We start from the raw sequence: 18867 nt of genomic DNA on the forward strand, positions 1-18867 counted from the left end.
TATTTTATGGACTGCATAGTTCGTGGACTGCTCTATCACTGATTGTTGTTTTTACATGTCCTCCTAATAGTTAAATGCACAGTTCATAAATATGCATATTTAAATCTATGCTTATCAAGTCAATCGTCTTGTAGTCACTTTAGCATTTCTAAAAGGATAGCAGAATTTCTTATGTTTTGCATGAGATGGATATGCACACATTATATACTTACAGCATCAGCCATAAGTCTGTTTAAGCAATTTTATCTAAATGTGTAGGTATTTTATCCTGAACAATGTTGCAGGTCATTTAAGGAGAAGTATGTGATACCCTGAGTTAACTTCAAGTTCAGATAAAGTGGATACTACATCTGTTGTTTTCTTACTTGAGTATAGTTGTTGAAAAAAGTCGGACTTTTTTTTATTATTTTCTCCCTTTCGCTTGCCAGCTATTAGCCTTCTGGTGATTGATTTGTTCCCCTAAGGGGGAAGAACTGATCCTCGAAGATCATCATCCAGACAGTCATCAGGGTTTCTTTTTCTCCTGTTTTGTCTGTAAACCTTCCGCAGCATGGACTTGTTATTCCTAATGCTGCAGACATTTACATTCCCATACTAAATGTACTGTGCACCACTTAGTCAAGTAGATTCCAATATTGCAGTGGCCATACCTATTCCTAGGATGGGCAAGCCAACATCAACCACTCACATCCCCCATCTCTGACTTGCACTCCTCCAGTGTCTGAGCTGCTACGTAATCTTGGATTGTCTGGGTTGGAGTCAGGACTTCATCCTTCTACACCATGGATCCTGGCCAAAAATCATTATGTATATTAACATTGAAATCCCTGTCCACAAAAAGACCAGTTTGCACCTAATTGGTATCAGTCTATAATTGTTCGTGGATTTTTTTTTTTTTATTTATGGTTACCAAACACAACAGTGGAGAGTCATTCATGTGTTGAATATGATAATTTCTGCCACATTGCTTTTATATGCCATTTATTAAAAAAAGTGAAGGCTAGGGAACTTAACATCTAAATGTGTACGATCCTGGTCTCTGTTATAATTGTCTTTTAATTAATTTCAGTACCTGTCCTGAATATTAATTGGTTTATCACGTCATTGATGAAGGCTCAAATCCAATTTTGTAAAAGTTTGCTGAAATGAAGTACGTTATTATCTCAAATATCAGTCCATCCTACTAAAAATGATGAAATTTTGATTATGGTCATGTCTATGTTCCAGGGCAATTGCTGACCTGGTTTCTATCTGTGTTTCAGGGATACTCTGACTGGAAACCATTCTGGGCTTTGGAAAAGAGAATATAATGTCTGAAATATACTGCATGCTGTTTGTGGACATGTTTTTCAAGTTCCTTTGCCAGAGGGCTTAAAAGGAGACTCAGTCAATGGGAGCAATCCTGCATACAGTACATCCTTTGTGAGCAGGGAGTATAAAATACTTTTTCCAGAGTCTAGACAGTATAACCCAGTCAATGACCTGTCAGGGATGATAAGAACAGCCTTAGGTTTGATGGTGTTCTCAGTGTCAGGCTGTATAAATCAAGGAACTATGGCATGAAGTTGGTTCCATACAGCAGAGGAATTGAGCCACGACTGCAGTGCTTTGGATCCAAGTTTCTGTAGTAACTCGTAGGCCCAGGGCTGCTAGGAGACAACTTGGAGAACTGGGAGTGAGCAGCCTCTGCTAGTTTGTTCATCTCAGGAGGCAAGGTGCAACAATATCCCTGCAAAGGGTGTTGCTCCTGCTAGAGTCTAGAATGTTAAGCATTCCATCAAAGTGATCATGGATGCACAGAGGGGTTGAGTGCTGAAATTCCAAGGACTGTAATTGTGATTTTCAAAATAGCAACTCAATGCAAAAATAAGGAATACATACTAAGTTTGAAGTTTTGGTTCTCGGAGAATTTTCCCCACTCAGTGGTATTGTGGTTTTTTGGTTAGTATTTATAAGTTGGAAAGAGTGCGAGGGGTGCAAAGGATAAAGCCCCCTACAAAAAATATTTACTTTTGTTACAGTGAGTTCTATTTTTTTTTTTTGTATTTATTGGAAATTTTAGTTTTATTATGATGTCACAAGACTTGCAATTACAGGTCTCACACTTATGAATGGGAGGTGCACATGAAATATATGCAAGGCATGCATACAGTACTAACTAGTGACCACGGCTGGTTGTGGTCTAGCCTGAAGTAGGTTGAGGAATTATTAGACACAAAATTAAAACTTCAGACTAGTAGTGTATAGTGTACATTCAGTGCACAATTCTTTTACCCGTTCATGCAGCCTGGATAAAGATAACATTACTAAAACAAATTTCATCTTGAAGATGAGAGACCACACATGGGTTGATATATGATGGCAGTACTTGATGGGACAGTAGAATCCTCTCCTATTCCTATTAAGTCCTCTTCTATTCACTTTGCTGACACATGACTGAGTGGCTAGACATGAGTCTAATAAAATCATTAAATTCATGGATGACAGCACTGTCATAGGTCTGTTGAGAGAAGGAGAGGAGATGGCCTACAGGAATGAGATTGAACATCTGTTGGGCTAGTTTGACAAGAACTTACAGCTGAATGTCAGCAAGACTAAGGAACTGATTGTGGATTTCAGAAGGTCTCAAGAACCACACCAACCTCTAGAGATGAAAGTAATGTTAGTAGAAATTGTCAAAAGTACAAAGTTTCTGGGAGTACATATCACTGAGGACCTGTCCTGGTCAGTTCATGTATCTTACACGGTCAAAAAAGCTCAGCAACACTTGCACTTCCTAAGGAAATCTAAGGAAATGGAGGAAGGCAAAACTATTGAAGACCATCCTCCAAACCTTTTACAGGGGTACCATCAAAAGCGTCCTGACCAATAACATCACTGACTGATATGGGGGTTGCAATACCTCCAATCTTAAGGTTCTTAGGTAAGTTGTAAGGGCACCAGAGAAAATCATTGGTTCCTGTCTTGCAGCTCTGGAAGACCTACATGAATCACTCTGCATCAGTAGACCCAGGAAGATATCCAATGATCCTTCGCATCCTGCAAACGGTATGTTCTCAAGCCTCTCCTCAGGTAGGAGATACAGAAGTATGCACTTTCAAACTTCTAGACTTAATAACAGTTTATTTCCTCTCTCCATCAGACTACTGAACTCTTGTGAAAAAGAGCTAGGAGACTGTCAGTGCATTCCTCCCTTCCTATCACATAGTCATGTTATTTATCTGACTGTACAGATGCTTACATATCCAGACTTTGTTGCACTATAAGTATTTAGCTTTTTCATGTACAATAACTACCTGATGTGCATATTTAACGTTGGTTCACACTTTACCTTACCGTGGGACTCTATAAAGGGCAATATAAATCACCCTGTGCAATATTCATGTTGACCACTCCATATGCAGCTTAGTTCTTATGTTATAGTAATGTCATGCACGTTGTTACTCAGTTCTATTTATATGTAAAGTATGTCTGGTCATTATGTTATTATTTTATTCTATTTTTGCTTTTATTTTTATTATGTTATTTTCTTCTCTGTATGTATGTTTTTGCACCGGGAATGAAGCATCACAATTTCGTTCAACTACACCGTGGTGTAGTTCTGAATGACAATAATATTTTCTTTGACTTTGAGAATGAGTATGTCAACATAGTAATAGATAGCTTAGATGACCAGACTGATAAGAGCTAAAAAGTAGGTGTGTCATCAGTAGATAATCTATTCTGTTGTGCATTACCAGTATTATGATCTATTCTGTTACTTTTTGCTAGGAAACTGAATAACTTTTTCATAAAATGACTTTAGTCAAAATAGGAGGAACTATTATCAGTTTAAGGAAAGAAGGCAAAGTGTTTAATTTAGGTGAATGAGGATCCGGCAGCATAATCTGTAAAAATATTTACCAATTTCAATGACATTTGTTGAGATGATTTGTAATAAACTACTGTGTACTTGCTATGGTTTGTGAGCTCTACTGTACAAGAACTGATAACATACCTCTCAACCTCTTAGCACAAGAACTCTGGGCAAAGTAAAAAATAATGGTGGGATAAAGGCAAAAAAAATAGAGAAAGATTTTAATTATTGCTGTTATAAATTTAGGAAGTTGCTAGAGTAACATGATTTGCTTTGGCATACATTTTCTGAAGGATACGAAGTCTGAATCTCAAACGTATGTCATTATTTAGTGATTTGAATCCTCAATGACTTACAAGAAAACCGCAAGTTTTGTGAGAATGAGACCCAAAATGAAGCAAAAATCTGGACATTCTTTAAAAATCAGGAGAGTTGATAGGTATGCTGTGTGATATGTGCTTTTCCAAAAGGCTTTGGATTTAGTTAGCACAAATATAGACTCATAGGAAGTTACTAGGCTAACTGCCCTATAGCCTTTTTAAGCTTAGTCACTTATGCCCAATTATCAGTGCCTAAGGAAGGAATAGAAAGGTTTTGGTATATGCCTGTGCTTTAGGGCATCTGCAAGCTTCCCCTCTCCATAATGGACACAGTGACAAGCCAGGATGAATTTGTGACTTCCTATCCATTTGTCCAAACTGCTTTTGATAGGCTTAGGGAAGATCTCTGGTTCACAGGAATGGGGAGTCTGTTCCAGAGAAAGGATAACCTCTGAGACACATACCTGTCCCTCCAAACTGTTTTGTTTATGCCACAGATGAGGTTTAGATCCTTAAATCAGGTAATTCTAGTGCTGGTTTGTTTTGTGAATGTGTAGCAGATCCACCAAGGCTGGATTGAAGAATACCTTGGGGGTTAGGCACAGATTGCCCCTCAGTAGTCTGTAGGAGACCAAGTACAGGAATAAGGCTTTGAGGTGGTCGACATAGGACATGTTATTTACACCCTGTATTCGTTTAGTGAGGAACATCTGTGTCTGCTCCAGCTATTGCAAATATCTGGTCAGGTACCTGCCAAAGGGTGCATTGTACATAATTATTGGTCTAATTGGGCTGAGTATAGTGTGACTGTGTTCTCCTTAGCTCTGGATGCCATGCCCTTCCTTAAAAGTTGTGCCACACAGAGGGATTTTTCCACCACCATGGGCACATGGTAATCAAAGTTCAGTTTACTGTCAACCTGGGATTCCTAGTCCCTTACCACTGAGTCTACTCTTAAGGGAGTGTTATCAATGTTGTAATTTGCAGGGATGGTCATATTCCCAAAGGGTATAATTATGCATTTTTTTGCACTGAGTTTTAAGCCACGGCATTATTTATTTGTCTATGTCAGACCACCCTGGAGGATATCTCTATCTTTAGGGGATTCAGTGATTTCATCCAGCTTGCAGTCATCAGCAAATTTGGTCAACCAATGACCATCTACACTTGCCTTGACTTCAGAGAGGTGTCTTCCTAACAGGAGATGTCCCATTACTAAGACATGTGGGGCACCATTAGTAACAGCTCTCTTGGTGAAGGTGGATTCTCCCAATCTAACTTTATGTGTCCTGACTGTGAGACATTTATCTAGCCATTGGGTGACATAGGGATTTATGTCTAAATTTGTGAGTTTGTGTATAATACCCGAGTGAGGTTTTATATCAGATGCCTTTGCCAGGTTGAAGTTAGGCAGTGTACACCATTTTGCCTTCATCCATGGCTCTAGTGACCTTCTTGAATAAATCCCCCAGGTTTAATAGGTATGACCTGGCTTTGACAAAATCGAACTGGGATGGATCGTGCTTGAAGATTGCCGATGTCTTTATTTATGAGGTCCACAATAATTCTTTCAATGGCTTTGCATATACGTCTAGTCAAACATATGGGTCTGTAATTGGTCCCCATTTATGTAGTGAGATGACCACTGCAGTTATCCATTCTGTATAGATGAAGCCTATCTGGAAGATGTAGTTGAATTGAGATTCTAGTAGGCCTACTAGGTCATGCTTCAAGCTATTTAGGAAGCATCCTGGGATATTAATAGAACCCATCAGTGAAGTGTTTTTAGCTATGGAGAGTGCAGTGAGGGCTTGTTCTTTAGTGACAGCTGGGAGGAGAATTGGTGGACGGTATTTCCTTGAGGGTAACTGGAGGTGATAGATGGGTTAAATTGGATCTAAATTTATTGGCCAGCAAATTTGCTATATCCCTCGATTCAGTAAGTTCCATTTACTGTTAGTTCAGCACACTGATGGGTATTCCCCTTAAGGCTGCATACATAACTGAAAAATTACTTATGATTACCCTAAGCCTGGGAGGTTATTTTTGCCTCAAATTTGGCTTTGGTGGATTTGATTAGTCCCCCTGAGTTGCTTATTGAGATGCATGGAAACAGTTTTTTTGCCTGCTGGGCACAATCCTTCCTATTTTTGTACAGGATTTTCTTTCTTTTGTTATACAACCTATTTGTACTGGGGGTCCACCAAGGGGGTTTGTTTTTGGAGTTGGTTTTAAGTTTGTTTTCATTTGGTAATGCTGTTTCTGTGCAGTTTTTACATGCTTTTAGAGGTTTTATACTGCCTGGATGCCACATAGGCCACAGTATTCGCTTGAGTCTGGGGGCTTAGAATGTAGCTATGCCATCACTTAATAGGAGGTAGTTGGAAAACTTGGAAAGGAACTTGGAAAAGTTCTTAAAGGTTTTGGGGTTTGCTGGGAGTTCAGGATTTAAATTTATTTCAAGGGTGACTGCTTTATGATCTGATCTGATCTGATCTGACCAGTGAGGGCAGTGCACTGTGAAAGCAACATCCTCTGTTATTTGTGAGCACCATATCCAGGATATTTGCACCCCTAATGGGTGTACAGACTAGCTGCTCCAGGGTGTTTGCATTGACAAATCCAATAATTTTTGAGCCTACATGTTAATGGTTGTGTGTATATTCCATTTTATGGTGGGATAGTTGAAACCACCTGTGAATAGTGCATTGGACTGAATGGTGAATGACAGTATATTCTGGTACACGGCTTGGTTATCCTGGGTCATAGACAGGGGCCCTAACCAGCAAGGGTATGGTATGAGACTTTACCTAAGGTTATTTGGACATGGCGTAGCTCAAGAATGCCATATTGTTTGACAAATCTTGAGGTATGTTTACTTTTTATGTAGATTGATACACCTCCCCTCGTTTCCCTTTTTGTGTGGTAGCTGGTCTAAATGCATGACAGACATTACAGCCTTGCACTGTCAAAATGCCTTCCGCAACTGTAAACCATGTCTCAGTAATTGCACAGATGGCAACACTCTCAAGGGTTAGAAGCACTTCCTGGGAGTGGAGCTTCTTGTTGAGATTCCTAGCATTTAGCAGTAACAGCTTTGGTTTATCTTCAGTAGAATTTACTATGTTGGGATGTTTGTCAGGTTCGCACTGCCTAAAAAGGTACTGCAGTGGTAGATAATATTTTGGCCACTATCCAAAAGCCTAGTGGGGACAGCATCAGGGTGTGTCAATCATGTCCACCTACGTTGACAAATGTTGGACCCCCTTAGAATAACACCAGTAGCTAAGACAATTGTTAGTCATCTTCTGTTTATATTGCCGTATCATCCTTGGAGAAGGTAGAATGCTGCTCAGTGCTAGGCTCATACCTGCCTAGGACATGCAGTCTGAAAGCTCTGTCATGTCTGAGCTTCCAAGATGGCTGCACATTGAGTAACAGCTTAATTCTAGCTCTCCTAGTGTGAAATCAGAAACTCAACAGAGAAAGGCAGTGGACTTATATTTCTGGGTATATTTCAATAATTGGCTAGTAAGTGCACTGCCTGGATGCCAGGAAAAAAGAAATACAGAGGACCGCAAAGAAAATCAGCTACAAAAGGTGAGGAAATAATAGTGACTGGGAAGAATACTGCAGCTGTTCAGCAAAAAGCAGTGCAAGCTCCAGACATGACTTCCAGTAACCTAGAGGAAAGTATAAGGCAACTGCACATAGACCTGATTAAAATCAATGAAACACTGATGGTATATATCAATACAAATAACAACAATCTGGGAAAATGGTGGAAGCTTTAAACAGATGTTCAGATAGGGTGATAAAACTGCAAAAATCGGAGGTCAAAATGAAGAAAAGGCTGGCTGAATATGAGGCTGCTCAATAAGAGATGTTTCAAAAAAATAATAGAATTAGAGGACAGAGCACGTAGGGAAAACCTGATATTTTCTGCTGTACCAGAGAAGATGGAAGGATAGACACTATTAATTTTATGAAAGCAGAAATAAGCAACTAAACTGGTATTCCACAGCAGTTGTTAACTGAAAGGGCACATCATGTGTATGTTCCAAACATGGCTGTGAGAAAGCAACCTAGACCTTTAATAGTAAATATGTAATCTCACCAGCAGGAGGAGTTGATTCTGACAAAACTGTGGCAGAAGGGCAAAGTACTAAAAGTGGGAGACAGCAGAGTGTTTGTGCTGGAGGATTACTCACTGTATACCAGGCAGAAGAAGAGTCACTTTATTCCACAATCCAGGGAATGTCAAGAAGCAGGCATGAGATAGAAATTGCTGTACCCAGTTATATTCAAAATATTCTTTCCAGGAGGGACAAAATCATTGTTGATGCAGTATATGCTATGGAGGAAATACAAAAGTTTGTCCAACAAAAAGTGAAGTGTGAAACAGAAGGAGATTCTGATACATGTTCTTCTGGTAATAAAGACCACATAGAGACTGTGCCATTAAAACCTTTTCCAATGTTTCAATGGAAAATGAGTGAGAGAAGGAAAAAAAACACAAGAGTTGATTAGAAGAATCGAAAGTGTGTTGGAAATAAAGCAGATACAGGATTTGGGAGATGGAGATGAACAGGAATAAAACTAGTAACTTGGAAATTGGCAAATGTGGGATTATAAAGCAGTAAGTATATTTGTAAAACATGGCAGAACAAGAAAATCTGGAAATATTGGACGTTGTTAAACTTGTAGAGGACTCTAAAGCCTATGCCCTACTTCATGTCATTAATGTTTGGAAAAATACTTAGGAGAGGGGAAGAGCAGGGAGAAAGTTAAGTGTAAGTAAAACACATTTTTTTTCTTAATAGTAATATTTTTATAGTGCATGATATTCTTTGCATGCTGTAAAGTAAAGTTTTCTCAGTTATGTTTAAGTGTAATGAGGGTATTAGTGTAAACAAGTGCTCCTGTTCTTTTTTTTTTCTTCCTTCTTCTCTTTCTCCTTGTTCATTTTTAAGAAATGTAGGTACTGCAATGTAAAAAAAAGTCTGGTCAAAAGAGCATGACAAAAAATTGATGCACATTTTTTCATTCTTGCATAGGGGAATGACTGGATTAAGGTCCTTAGCTTGATATAGAACATTGAATATTATAAAGTTTTAAGCAAATAAATGTCTGCTTAGTAGCATCCCTGTATCTGGCCCTTGCAGCTTCATGGAGACAGACTATTGGAGAGAAGTGGCTAGGAGATAATGTTTTCTGAAATCATTTAAGTGTTTTCCCATCTGGGAGAGCTATAAAGATCAGACAAAACTAGACAGCACTTAGTAGAAGCACAAGTTGTAAAATGCGTCTTAGCATAGATAACCTTTCTTTTAGGGTAACTCAAGTTTGTGTGTGTGTGTGTGTGTGTGTGTGTGTGTGTGTGTGTGTGTGTGTGTGTGTGTGTGTGTGTGTGTGTCTGTCTGTCTGTCAATTTGAGACAGATGTTCTTATTAGGAGGGTAAAACTTCAGTATTTGAAGATGTATATAGTTTTGTGTGTTAATATTAAGTTAACATGTTTTGGGGGTACTGGGTGTATGTGTTTTTTCTTGAGGGCTTTCAATAAAACAAAAAGATTTTTAAGATGTGACATAGGTTCAAATGGATATGACAAGAAACAACTGTGCAAAAGATCAACCTGCCAAACAGTGTAAGCATGTAACACAAAAGCTGAAACTAGACATTTAACAAAATGTCTGTTACACATAAAAGGTGGGAATAATAACTTTTTAAAACAATGATGTTTCTGTAATGTCTTTAAATGTCAGTGATCTCACAGATAAATACAAAAAGGAAAGAGTAGTGATCTATATTAAAAATGTAGAGTGTAAATAACTATGCTACAGGAGACACATTTGGAAAGAACTGAACATGGAATTTGATAAAGAAAGGTTTTCATGATGGTTATTCAGTGGAATACCTTGAACAAAGGAAAACAGGAGTAATAATATTAGTTACAAGAGGAGCTCCACTTGAGCAAACAAATAAGACAACTTGTAAAATCCTCTAAGGGCAACAGTGTTGGAAATTTCGTTCTTGAGACCTTGCGTAAAAAAGGCACTATGGGGGAGGCAAGTGCCTTAGTCAGTAACCAAAAGCCTAGCGATGACAGGTGAAGACCATCTCTGGCAAAGCACCGTGGTCTATCAGCCATATTATTCCAGGCTGACAAGAACTGGATCCCCTTAGAATGACACCCGAAATGAAGCCGATTGTTGAAGTTAGTCATTTTTTGTTTATATTGTGGTATCATCCTAGGTGAGGATAGAATGCTGCTCAAGGCTAGGGATTACCTCCCTGGGACACACATTCATAGAACTGAATCACGTCTCTCTTATACAGTCCATTGAGGTACATCTCAAGTCATTCATACCCAATACGAACTATGATGGAGTAGTAATGATACTTGTGGAGAGATCTGATGGATCCTGGTATCTGACAGTTGACCGTAACCCTCTCCTTGTCAAGCCTGGTGAGTTGGAAATCTGCATGTCTCACACTGGAGTCATCTGTGACTAAAAAATTTGGTTTAGCTGTGCTTTGCCTTAGGGGCTTATTTGGTGAGACACTGGTGTTTGTATTTTTGTGTGCATTGAGTGCAGTCGGTGCTGTATTAGGTGTAGGTCTCTGGTGTTTAGGTAGGTTTCTGGTGAGTACCTCTGCATATGATAGGTTGTGTGTTGAGTATAGGAGGTGTAGTATGTGAGCTGACAACCTGTTCAGTGTTACTGTTCTGTGTGCAAGAGAGCAACAATTCCAGTTTCTTAGTGTAGATGCATCTTTCACAAATTGTACTTGGGTGACTGAGGAGTAGAGGGTTGTCAGTGTACATAAGGCAGTTGCTACACTACCTCAGGATACCCATGTCAATCACGCTGGTAGGAGAAATGGAGAGAAACTGACCATCCATAATGCTAGGTTAAATCCTGTTTTCACAGTGGGGAGAGAAAATGGAGGGGTGTGGTATTAATGGGTGCCTTAAATGGGATCTGTACTAATGGGGTGCTCTGTAAAGGGTCTATACTAGTGGGGGTTCTCTAAATGATATGAGACTATTGTAGATTTGGTGGTTTGGGGGCTGTTTAAGGGGCAGAAGGGCAGCTGAGGTGCTCTGTGATCAGTTAAGTGCAATTTAAGGACTTAGCCGGATCATGGGCAGCTACTAAGGGAAAATTTATCTACTGAACTTTTTGCATTTGTAACCACCAGTGGTTACCCTCACTGAGCACTAATGCATGATGGTGTGCTACGTGTAAACAGATGAATACAGCAGAGCAGTGGCTGGTTGCCTAACTCTGTGGAGTTGTGTTGAAACAAGCACAAACCCACACAAACCTTGGGCTTATGTAACAACAGTTAGCAAACTGAATTAAACAATTTAACCAATAAAAAAGCTCAAAACTGAGCCTTGTGTGAGCAACCTTCAGTCAGATGAGTCCTAACTGCACTCTCCTACAACAAGGGTGCAAGGAAGCTCTCTCCAACAAAAGATAGCATGGTTTAGTGCTCAGTTTAACAAATAGAACCAGATTCTGTGAGTCTGAATCTAGTGTATGCTACAGCAGACAAAAAGTACAACAAATCAGCAAGAACAATTTAAATAAAATAGCAATATAGCAAAAATGTCTTGTATTTCAGCTTTTCCCGGTTAGGGTTTGCCACAACCGAACTCCGGTCCGCTAATGATTGGCAGTGAATGTTTACGGTGCCGAGTTGCCAGCCCGACGCCCAACTTTCAAGGAAGGCACACCCATTCACGCACGCACCTACCTGCATGTCTTTTACGTCACTTGTCCACAGGGAGGACATACAGACTCCACACAGAAGGCGCTCCAGCCGAGAATCAAACGGGAGAACCTCTTGCTGTGAGGCAACAATGCTAACCGCTGCACCACCGCGGCCATTAGCAATATAGTTTAAAAAGTGCAAAATACAGTATAAAATTGTACTTATGGTTAGCAGAATGCAATAGATTCCTTGGATTGCACAGATGAATACAGCAGAGCAGTGGCTGGTCATCTAACTCTGTGGAGCTGTGTTAAAACAGTCCTGTGTTGTTTCTTTTTCCAAATGGCTCAGTTTCTTGGGTAATATAATGTTTTTCATGGATTTGTTGAATTAATGAACACTGTTCAACATTGCTGAATTAATGAACCGCTGTGACGACCCCTAACGGGAGCAACCGAAAGAAGAAGAATGAACACAAATTTGGATTTGAAGCTTTTGACAGTTTTTCTTGTGCAAATATTTTTCTTTCCCCTAAGTTCTCTCTCAATCTTTTTGAAAATCTTCTATCTGGAAATTCTGGGCTTCTGGTATAATAGTATACATAATTTCTTCCTTATCCTCAATAGTCCAGTTTATCATATTTAAGGTTCTTTTTTGTCCTTTCAGCTTTTGTGGACTACTCTTTCTCCTACAGTAGGGGACCATCCTCTCCCTGAGCCTGCGCTATCCCCACTGTAGGAATATTTCTGTGTTTTGAGGATTATACACTGTTATTTTTTTTAAATCTAGCAACAGTGTGCATACCAGGACTGGGCATTTTTTTTATCCTGGGACTTGTGCATTCAGCTGTCTTTTTTTATTTTTTAACTTACGTCCACGATGTATGCTATATAAAATACAGTGTATATATCAGTGTCATTTGGTGAGATTTTATTAAAACAGGGTCCACCTCATGAAGGTACTCGCAAAGACTTGAGGATGAATTCAGTTTCAGCAATATAACTGTCCTTTACTTGATGATTTATTTCATCTCTCCATTTGGACCATCCTTCTTTGTGAGGCCTTATCACATATTGATTCTTTGCAGCTTTAATAGAGTGCTGTACTAATTAACATGTACTGTTTTACATTTAATGTTGAATTGTGAAGCTCTGTTGTGATGAGTTTATATTTACATACTTCTGATAAAGCAATGTTTTCTTTTAGTTATTGTCTTGACTTTTTATGAGCTGTTATATACCTAGCAATTCATGTCCTGCAAGGTTACACGATTATGTGTGACTTTGTACTGTTTCCCACTAGTTATTATCATCAGTTCTTAGTTCCTTAAAGTTAAATCTCTGACAAGCGGCAGTGAAGTGATGGAATGGTCACAGCTGCCACAGCAGCATAATGGTAGACTAAACCACACTATATCTGTGTCAAAACCAGTAAATAACAGTTTGAGGTGCTTGGGAAATGTAAACATCTCTGAATGTGAGTCCTTGGTCCAGTAGCATAGCTATGACCCAAGTTTGATTAGTGGCTCAGGAGCTGGAAGGACTATGTGGGGAATGGCATTGAGCAGCCAATGCTTTCTCACTCATCTTGGGAGAAAGAAAACAATATGGCCCCACTATACCACTGAGTCCATTATGAGTTTTAAGGGACTGCTGACAGCAGCTATTGGGTTAGATTAGCTTGCACTGCATGTAGACCTGGAGTGTGTTCCTGCATGCATGTGGAAGCAGGAGCTTAAGCCACCAGGTGTCATGGAGATGGAGTTAAGCAGGAAGGGACAATCATGTACTAGTTTCCAACTCACTTCCAAGGGGGAAATGAATGGGCTATTAAGATCTCCCTGGAATGAATGCACCACAGGGTTGTCTCCTTGGCTGAGAAGTAAATGGGTTAGATTTCACTCCAGGAGGGGAACAAATAAGTCTTTAGAGGCTCATGAAGGAGGTCTTATGACCAAAAGAGAGGGTAAAAGAAAATCTTTTAGTGTAATAATACCACTGTGGTTGTAAGTCTGATTTTCAGTTTTAAGGGAAAATACAAAATATATACACTTCTGTACCCATATCAAGCATATTCTATAGAATATGAGCCATCATAAAACATGTTTTTGTAGACAAGAGGCATTTTACAACATTGAGAAATTGGTAATTCTCGTAATGGAAATGACATTTGATATGACAAAGATAACACAATTTAAATAATGCTCTCAGGATGTTAGCAATAATAATAAAAACTACTCATCTGTTAGATTTGTTGTGTATAGGCAGCTGGGAAGACATGCTGAGCAGCAAAATGAGATTGTGCTTGACTTTAATGCAGGGATTAATTCTGCTTTATCTTTACAGTTTATTCATCTGTAATACATGAACTGAGATGCAGTATTTTGATTTCATTAGTAACCTGCTTTAGCTCATTCCCTCGATAAACTACAGATGTAATTTATGTGTGGTCTCATATTACGTAACATAGTTGGAACTCCTGCATTTTGAGCCATTAGTGTAACTCCTGTGCCACTAATGTACTTTACAGACTTGTTGGTCCACATGACGAACAGTGCTGGGTTTGCTGATATGTTTCATGTATTCCACTTTTCACTGGCTAATGGTACCACAGTGTGAGAGAGATAGAGAGAGAGAGAGAGAGAGACAACAGTGTAGACTTCATTTTCAGCTTGCCTTCTGGGTTGGTGGTAGAGCTGACAGCTTACCTTGAATTTTGATATAATATAGTATGAAGGCAAACATCACTCAGCTAAGAAAGGATTTTTTTTCTGTTAACTTCCGTCTGCATTTTCTCTCTTTTATGATGGAACAATGCAGTCTTTTCATTTGTGGAGCCTGAAACCATTTGGGTTATTAGCTTCACTGCAAAGTAGTTAAAGAGACATGTTTTCAGTCTGTTTGCATTTATTAGATGTGATTGTAAAGGTAATGAAAGTTTAATGAACAGGAGGAAGCAGAGTTTAAATCGATTTCCAGGTCTTTCTCAACAGCAACGGTTTCTCCACTTGTGTACATGTAAAGCAAGTAGAGCTCAGTATGCAGTCCTTTGTGTCAGAAAACAAACTTGTGCATAATATAAAGCTCTTTCTTTCTGCATGCAGTCTCTAGTCATGACATAGCATTGTATATTGAAGAAACTTGGAGAGGGTTATCAGTACATAGGTTGCCATTTTTGTTTCCGAGTACACATTAACTGCAAGGAGGTGCTGTTAGTGAGTGTGTGTGTGTCTGCATGATAGCACATTTTTTGGGGGTTGGGGGAGAGGATTGACAGTTTACCTAACCGTAGTTCATAGAAAACCAGGTTTTTATTCCTTTGAGAATTTGTTATGTGATTTGGGAAGAAGCCAGGGGTACAGTCAACAGCTGCATTCAGATTAAGTAAAAACTGATTAAAAAAGTTGCTTTTTTCTGATGGACTGTGTCAGATGAACTGTCCCTATTGTGTGTGTGTGTGTCTCTATACATATAAAAATGTGCTGTCCTTGACAGAAAACATAACACCATTCCCTATCAGAAGGGAGGAAAAACATAAAACAGTTGCAACTGTAATGCCAGAGCCAGATTTACAGTTCACAGTTCATTGCTTATCAGATTTTAAATAAAATTATTATTATAGCAATATATTTAGGCTAGTAGTGTCAGCGGTGGAGTTTGATGATGCAAAAAGTTGTAGAGTTTTTATTTCTTTATTTTGTTTTACTTTTCTGAAGGTATGGAACAATAAAAAAATGTTATTTTCTATTTGGTAAATCCCACGTTCAAATCTAGGAATAGGCCACTCCAGCAGACAGCAGTAGAAACCAGAAGTAGGTCATGTGGTGTTTTGTCTGTTCTGGAGAATAAATTCTGCTCTTCTGTTGGCTGTGGTTATATCTCATCTACAAATATGAATGATAAGGTTGTTACCACAGGAAAAGGATGGTGATTTCCAGCAGTGCAGCTACATAAGTTATGTCTTTTCATTTATCTAGGCCCGTGTTTTCAATTTCTCTAAATGTATCTTAGCACTAAGCTTAAAGTTATGGAAAATCACAGTGTCAGGATAAGTTGTTAAGAAAATGAAAATCAGTCTAATACACCAGCAGCATAGTGTAGAAGAGTAACGCCCTGGGCTCAATTAGCACCTCTGGCAATTGAGGCACTGGCAAGGAGGGATGGGCGTGCATATCCTGGGGGGGGGGGGGTTATGTGCACTCTGGACTCACTGTCATAATTGAGTTTTTCCTGATGTAGTCTGGGGAAAACAGACATAAGATGCTATCTTAGGGTAGGTGGAACATTCTGTTGCTGAAGTGAGGAGTAGTTCAGCACTCAGATCCACTACTGCCCCACCTTCAGGTTTTATTGAGTGCATGCAGAGGTGGGAAAAGACTGGACAAAACAATACTTGACAACAATATGATACTGGACCAGTGTCCTCGATCTCCTTACCATCACCTGGAAATGAGGTCAGGTTTAACCCAAGAGGGTGTCTATGGCAGGTACAGTAGACACACTGGATGATAAGATGAACATGGGGGCAGTTCGTGGTCAGCTAATAGGAGCCAGAAACAGAGTAAAAAAATCAGTGTATTACTAAACTGTAACACATTTTCTGTCACAAGCATTGACACTATAAAGTGTCCACCTGATAGAGGAAATGGCAAAGGGACTTATTAATGACCTCACACAAGACTTTCCCTCATCTACTGTTACATTATTAGACAATTCACAGAATCAAACCAGTTTCCCACTAACCTATAAAACAACTCCAGCAGTTATTTTCTAACCTGTACACTTGTGCAGAGAATAATAATCTCATTAACCATAAAAAGACCAATGTTTATTTTTACCCCTCACGAACTGTCACAACTGCCTTGTTTAACAGTAACTGATGACTATAACAGTAGTATTCCAATTGTGTCAAATTACAGATACTCTGGTCTTACTCTTGATCCCTCCCTCACCTTCAATATACATATTAATAATAAAGTTTTAGCACAATAAAGTTGTATTATACATTTTCATGACTTCCCTTTTCTGCTGCTCACACTTCACCTTGTGAAAAATGTATGTTCATCTCCCAAAACTGGAATATGGATGCGAATACTAGTCTTTCATTCTGTCTATAGTACTCAAACAGGCTCAAGGCTGCAGAAAAAAAAATTGCAGATTCATATTGCTTGCAGACCATGTTACCTGAAAATGTAACCTATTTAAGAAACTCGATTGGCTACCAGTCACAGAAAGATCAACCTACTTCCTAGGTATGCCGATATATAAAGTTTTAAATGAAGGTTAATACCCTGCATTGATGAGAAGACTCCTACTTAGACAACAGTCATACATCCTAAGAAACAGTCAAGGAAATTGGCCCGCTTTCAAAACAGTTGTAGGAGTGTGTGTCTTTTCCATATTGGACCCTTCCCTGCAGGGTAGTCTCCCACCATAGATAAAAAGCCAAGATTATCATTCTTATTCATCTCCTTCTTCTTATTGTTATTGTCATCCCTTACTAACATCTCCACAGTAAATGCTTCAGGGAGAATGATCAGCAAGATTCAGCTAAATAGACCCTGTGAATAGGCTCTATTCTAACCTTACCCAAAAGTGCAAAAAAAACACTTTTAACGGGTATTTAGTATGAAGTGTAGCCAGTTTATTAATCTGTGTGTACACAATACGTATAGTGTGTGTGTGTGTGCGTGTTTTTTTATATATATATATATATATATATATATATATATATATATATATATATATATATATATTTATGAGTCTACTTCAGAAGACTGAAAAACCAAAAGACTGAATGATGGAATTTGCCCTTTTTCCACTGTTGTGCAATCTTGGAGTTGGTATATATAGTTATCACCGGGTGTGGGAGGCACAGCCCCCCACATGAGGGGTGCAGGGGGCTTGCCCCCTGCATTAAAAATGTGTTCAGTATTTTGAAGTTTCAGTCTTTTGGTTTGTCAGTTTTCTGACGTAGACCCATATATATATATATATATATATATATATATATATATATATATATATATATATATATATATATATATAAGGGTCTCAGACTGATGCTCAATGGTGCTTTTCACCGAAGACTTAATGGCCGGACATACTTATGCAAAAGTGCTTTTAACCGAAAAAGCACTTTCGTGTATGTATGCCTGCAGCCAGAGGGAGTCATGGGGGAATGACTGCTGTGGAGATCGTACTACGGTGCGGGTAAGGGAATTTTTTCCTTTCCCCACTGTAGTGCAATCTCGGAGTGAGAATATTAAAGTGGGGAGTGTGGGGGACACAGCCCTCCACATGGGTGGTGCAGGGGGACGTAGCCCCCCTGCATAAACACCTTTTTGTTGTTTTTTTCTATTTTTTTTTGACACACTTTAATGAAAGTGCTTTTTCGGTAAAAGCACTTTCGTTAAAGTGTGTTCGGTGATGTTGGATTCGGACTGTTGAACTTTCGTTCAGCAGTCCTACAGCTATATATATATATATATATATATATATATATATATATATATATATATATATATATATATATATATATGAGTCTACTTTGATTCACTGAAAACGCATTTTACTGAATTTAAAAACACTCACACCAAATCGCTGAAAGTTCATATCACTGAAAACTCATTTGACTGAATCACATTTCACTGAATGCAAGTACTGTTGGGCAAACAAAACGTATATGCCCTTTTCCTCACTGTATTGCGATCCTGGAGTTAGTATATATAGCTAGGGTGGGTGTTGGGGGCATAACCCCCCTAGCTACTTTTGGTTTTAAATTGTTAGCTTTCAGTGAAATGAGATTCATAAATATAAAAGCTAAGTAGGTGGGGGGCTGTCTAACTATATATATATATATACTAACTCCAGGATTGTACTACAGTGGGTAAAAGGGCATATGCATTTTATTTGCCTAACAGTACTTACATTCAGTGAAATGTGTTTTCAGTGATTTGAGCTTT

The sequence above is a fragment of the Protopterus annectens genome, chromosome 6.part1 (genome assembly GCF_019279795.1).
Source record: "Protopterus annectens isolate FY-2018-M chromosome 6.part1, PAN1.0, whole genome shotgun sequence".
NCBI classification, from domain to species: Eukaryota; Metazoa; Chordata; order Ceratodontiformes; family Protopteridae; genus Protopterus; species Protopterus annectens.